Source organism: Diceros bicornis, chromosome 13, assembly GCF_020826845.1.
Source record: "Diceros bicornis minor isolate mBicDic1 chromosome 13, mDicBic1.mat.cur, whole genome shotgun sequence".
Taxonomy (NCBI): domain Eukaryota; kingdom Metazoa; phylum Chordata; class Mammalia; order Perissodactyla; family Rhinocerotidae; genus Diceros; species Diceros bicornis.
Window position 1 is genome coordinate 31228582 of NC_080752.1, and position 5808 is coordinate 31234389.

A 5808-nucleotide genomic window follows, 5' to 3' on the forward strand; every position below is an offset into this window, starting at 1 on the left:
TGGTGGGTCCCAGGGGTGAGGCAGCATGCTCACATGGCCTGGAGGAAACAGGCTGCATAGGTAGGGCTGATATGCACAAGGGAGTCCTGACTTTCAGATCTCAGAGCCCCACGCAGCCGCTCCGTCGCGGGGGACAGATGGGGAAACTGAGGCCTGGAAAAGAGAGAGATGTGCCTGAGGTCACACAGGGAATCGGTGGCCATCAGGACTAGAACTCCGGTTGCTCGTGCTTTAAAAATTAAAACAGCTCCGCCCTGCCAGTGGGCCATGGAGGCGGTGGCACAGTAGCACTTGAGGTGTGAGGTTTGCGGGGGCGGCGGCCATGGAGGCTGTGCTGAACGAGCTGGTGTCTGTGGACGACTTGCTGAAGTTCGAAAAGAAATTTCAGTCTGAGAAGGCAGCAGGCTCCGTGTCCAAGAGCACGCAGTCTGAGTATGCCTGGTGCCTGGTGCGAAGCAAGTACAACAATGACATCCGGGAAGGCATTGCGCTGCTGGAGGGGCTGCGCCCAAAGGGAGCAAAGAGGAGGAGCGGGATTATGTCTCTACCTGGCTGTGGGGGACTACCGGCTCAAGCAATGTCAAAAGGCCCTAAAGCCTGTGCGAGGGCTGCTGCACACAGAGCCCCAGAACAACCAGGCCAAGGAACTGGAAGGGCTCATTGACAAGGCCATGAAGAAAGATGGACTAGTGGGTGTGGCCACCGTTGGAGGCATGGCCCTGGGCATAGTGGGACTGGCTGGACTCATCCGGTTTGCTGTGTCCAAGTCCAAATCCCAAACGGGACTGCACCTCCGCCTCTGCCCAGGGATACGTGGGAGCCCGCGGAGGACACTCGAAGAGCGGTCCATCCATTCTCGCTGTCCCTTTCTTCTCCTGCACCCGTCACTATCCTCTATAGCCTTCAACCTCCTCTCCCCTGAGGCCTGTCCTTTAGCCCCAAATCATGTGCTTTGGGATGAGTGTAAATAAAGTTGGGCCTTGGCTTGGGGGAAAAAAGTTAAAATTAAAAACTTTATAAATGAAGCGGTAACTGTAATTTTTGAAGAAAAAAACTAATAAAATCAGAAAAAAAGTATAGAAAAAAAATTATGCATGATCCCATCACCCACTAAAACCTCTCCAAACGTTTTGGTTTCTTTCCTTTCTTCTAAACAATTTTTTAAAATTATCTTCCATGGTTTATTAACAAAATAAAATCTCCTGATTTATGGTTATAATTGTTATGGGCATTTGTTCACAACTCTTCTTGTGCTGTGAAAATTGTTTCCATCCTACAAGTACAAGTGCTGGTAGAAATCTGTGACTGCGACGGTCAGCAGGAACCTCACCTCGGTGGATCCCCCGCTGAGGGGTTTGCTTCTGGTGATGCTGAATGGAACTTCTAGGGGACTCCTGCTTTTAGTTCTTGGTCTGTTATCTTACCTGACAGACCTGCTCCTTCTCAGCGTCTGTGCTTCAGGAGGGAATCACCTGTGCCTAGTTCAGACTTCTAATTACGTGCATTATTCTACAGAGTTTTGATCACTTATCCAGACCATGGGATTTTAGGGTTCTGAGGATGTAACTCAGGAGTGAGCCAAGTTACTGGGGAGTAGGACTCTCCCTGCCTCCTTCAGCTGGAGCCGCAACCCTTGGATCTGTTCTACGAACTGGGTTTGCATCCTAATAGTCATCAGGATTGAGTACATACTATGTGCCGGGTGCTTTTCATGTATCATCGCATTTACTCCTCACAACAACCCTGGGAGGTGGGAACAGTTGTTATTGCCATTCTACAGATCAAGAAACTGAGGCTCAGAGAGGTGTAGTGACTTGTCCAAGGTCACACAGCCAATGAATGGCAGAGTTAGGATCCAGACCCAGGAAACCTGAGAAAACTAAGTTATCTCTCCATCTAAGATTCCATTAGAACAGAGTCTTATGGCCAAGAATATCTTTGAGAAGCTGGTTTAGCTCAATCCAGTGCTTTTTCTCCAATGTTAGACCTCCTGTAGAGAGGGTGAGAGACCTTGTGGGCTGGAGAGATCCTGGAGGGCTTCAAGAAGGAGGTGGGGTTGGAACAAAGCCATGAAGGATGCCTTAGCATCAGGAGCAGGAAGGCATCACATTCTTTTTTTTTTTTTGTGAAGAAGATTAGCCCTGAGCTAACATCTGTCACCAATCCTCCTCTTTTTGCTGAGGAAGATTGGCCTTGGGCTAACAACTGTGCTCATCTTCCTCCACTTTATATGGGACACCGCCACAGCATGGCTTGATCAGCGGTGCATTGGTGCGTGCCTGGGATCCGAACCTGCGAACTCCAGGGCCACTGCAGCGGCGGAGCAGGCACACTTAACCACTACGCCGCCGGGCCGGCCCCCAGGCATCACATTTTAGTGTGAGATTGTTTATGTCCAAACCGCCTGGGGGTCCAGGTGGGAGCCCCCTGGGGAGGTCCTTGTAGGAAGTCTTTGGGGAAGGTGAGGTGAGGACAGGTTCAGGAAAGCTGCTTTCCCTAGGAAAAGCCACACAGAAGATGTGACAGGTATGGCCTTTGCCTCTCAACTGGGCTTGTCTGAAGAGCTGAGGCCACTGACTCTGAGTAGTGTTGGCTACTGGCCATGGAGTGAGATGGACCTGATAATTCCACCTCTCCTTCAGGGCCGGCCCTGGAGAGAGCTTTGTGTTCAGGGCACACAGAGAACCCCAAGTTCTCCATCTGTGAAGTGGAACCTCTTGATGATGAGTGGTACAACTTAACATAAGAGGCCACTCCCTTGGGGTTTGGCAAATCCTTTATGAAACAGACTTTTCAGATTTTAATATTTGCTGCAGGGAGATTTGTTCTGTATTATGTGTCCACACTCTGCTGGCTGTGTGGACTTGAATGAGCTGCTTAAAATCATCTATAAAGTAGGACTATTAGGTCTTGCCATTCAGCTCACCTGGAGTGTAGAAGTGGTGAGTTAGGGAGGGGCGCTGACACCTTTCACCCCTGCCACACGCAAATGTCCAGAGAAAAATTAAAACTATTAAAAAGACAGAGAAGCAGCTCTGAACAAATGAAGGGTAGACCATGTTCATGGATGGGAAAAATTAATGCTGCAATGACGTCTGTTCTCCCCCAGATTCACCTATCAATTAAGCGCAATCTCAAAATCAGCTGGAATTTGAGGAACTTAACAAGGGTATTCTGAAATGTGTATGGAAGAATAAAAAACCATCTAGAGGGGCCGGCCCAGTGGCATAATGGTTAAGATTGCGTGCTCCACTTCAGCAGCCCCAGGGTTCGCAGGTTCGGATCCCGGGCTTGGACCTGCGCACCGCTTATCAAGCCACGCTGTGGCAGTGTCCCTCATATAAAGTAGAGGAAGATGGGCATGGATGTTAGCCCAGGGCCAATCTTCCTCAGCAAAAAGAGGAGGATTGGCAACAGATGTTAGCTCAGGGCTAATCTCCCTCAAAAAAAAAAAACAACCATATATAATTGAAAAAGAAGAGCAAGGGCAATTCACTCTAGCAGACACACTACAGTCCTCAAAGCTGTACTAATAACAGCCATGTGGAACTGGCCTAGGAGCAAGAAAGACCAACGGAACAGAATGGATCATTCAGCCATAGACCCATGAAATTATGACCAATGATGACAGAGTGGACTGTTGGGCCAATGCTGTAGGAAAGACTGGCTCATTCTATGGGGAAAAATGGAGTTGGGTTTCCAGATCTCACACAATATATGTAATCTGGTTGTATTAAAGACCTAGATGTGCCATGTAAAATCATCAAGCTAATGAAAAAAAAATAGGAAAATATCTTTATATCCTACAGGTAGAGAAGGACCTCTTGACTAAGATCCAAATAGCAAAAAAGTTGATGGATTTGATTACATTTAAATTAAGGATTGTTTTTTTAAACCATGAAGGACACCATAAACAAGGATACCAGACAGATGACAGAATGGGGGAAGTGTTTGTGATGTCTCAAAGTGACAAGGGATTAATATCTAGAATATACAAGGAATTATTGCAAAGCTACAAGAAAAAGACAGGAAATAATAGAAACATGGTCAAAGGATATGAATAGGCAGTTCACAGAAGGGGAAACCCAAATGACTAACCAGCAATGGAGAGGTGCTCAAACCCACGAATATTCACAGAAATGCAAATGAGACAACAGTGGGTTCCACTTCACACCCATCAAATTGGCCAAAATCAGAATGTTGGCTAACGTGAGTTTGGGGGGGAGTGTGTGAAGAAATGGGAACCTTCTGACCCTGCTGGTGAGCAGGAGTGTGGCTGGTGTAGCCGTCCTGGAGAAACCGGCCGTGTGAGTGGAATAGGTACACAAATACTCCAAGATCTGGTAGCCGCACTCCAGAGAAATTCAAACACCTGCAGACACTGCCAAGCGCTTCACAAGGACACACAGATTGAGCTCATGGTGGGAGAGGAATGGGAGCAGGGATTGGGAGAAATATAAAGCAAGAGGGGAGCCTTGCAGCAAGGTTTGAGGAGTATGATTCACTGAACCCACTGTAACCTGTGGTCCAAAACAAGGAGAGTGAGAGAAGTTATGCAAAAAAAGATTCCATTCACAGCAGCTACGAAATGATGAGATACCTAGGAATTACTTACAAATAATTTGGAGGAGGGGCTGGTTGAGCGGAGCGTCACCTTCCTTCCCCAGGCCGGAGTGGCCCCGGTTGTAATGGGGTGGAGAACTCAGAGGGGACCCAGGGGAGGCCGGGAAACTGAGGCCAGAGTGTGGTGTGTCCGGGGAGAGCTGGGCGGAAGGGAGCCACTGCCTGTCTTTGAGTCTTTGACTGGAAAGTGGGGACCAGCTGCTCCCTGGCTCCTACAGGATCTGAAGGAGAGACTGTGAGAGGGGGGTTCGGAGAGTGGGGTGGGTGGGTGGGAGGCCGTTGGGAGGGTGGGGGGAGGCGAGGGAATGAGGGTAGAGGGTGAAGGGGCTAGGGATTGGGCGTTGGGAGTTGGGGAGGGGGGCGCTCATCCTTCAAATGAGAGGAATATTGGTGGGGGCCGTGGTGAGGCTGAAAGGAGGTAGGAGAATTGAAAGCACTTTGAAAATAATGAAAGGCTAGAAAAGGAAACCCACTAACAAGATCAAAAGTCGCCACACATGTGGGCACCCAGGAGCCTCACTTGCTGCTGGTGGGAGTGTAAATGGGTGCAGCCCCTTGGGAGAGGAATTTGGCAGGACCCAGTGAAAATGAAAATGTGCAAACCCCACCATCTGGCAGTTCTACTTTCTAGGTTTACGACCCAGAGAAACTCGCAGTCCTGCGCTTCAGGAGACAGGGGCGAGCATGTGCATCGCAGAGCATGGACGGGAGCAGAAGTGCCACACCTGAGTCCACTATGGGCGCAGGTGAACTCCGTGTGGGGCAGGGAGGCAGGGCAGTGCCACACAGCAGGCAGGAAGAAAAAGCCAGGTCTGAACTCATCAACACGGAAAGTTCCCAGAAACACAGCCGAGGGGTGGGGAAAAGATCAAGCGGCAGAACAGCAGGCCGGGTAGTCTACCGTTTCTATGAATGCAGACGCACGCATATAAAATAATACTCTACATTGTTCGTTTATATGTGAAGGCAGAGAGTGTACTGGAGAGAAACATGGCTGACTCAGAGTGATGTTGCCTTTGGGGAGAGAGAGAAGGGGCTAGGCCTGGGGGGCTGTGCGTCAAGAAGGACTTCAATTTTAATTACAAAATAAAAGAATTTGAAGCAAAAAATAATTCAATAAATATTTAGAGAGCCTACTATTTTTAAAAAATATATCTAATTGATGTCTGTGCTGCTTTCTAGGTG

General features: G+C 48.7%; 1 pseudogene; it reads left to right on the forward strand.

Moving 5' to 3' along the window:
• The first annotated feature begins 319 nt into the window (after window positions 1-319).
• On the forward strand, window positions 320-3126 carry LOC131412334 (mitochondrial fission 1 protein-like; annotated as a pseudogene).
• The last annotated feature ends 2682 nt before the right edge of the window (window positions 3127-5808 follow it).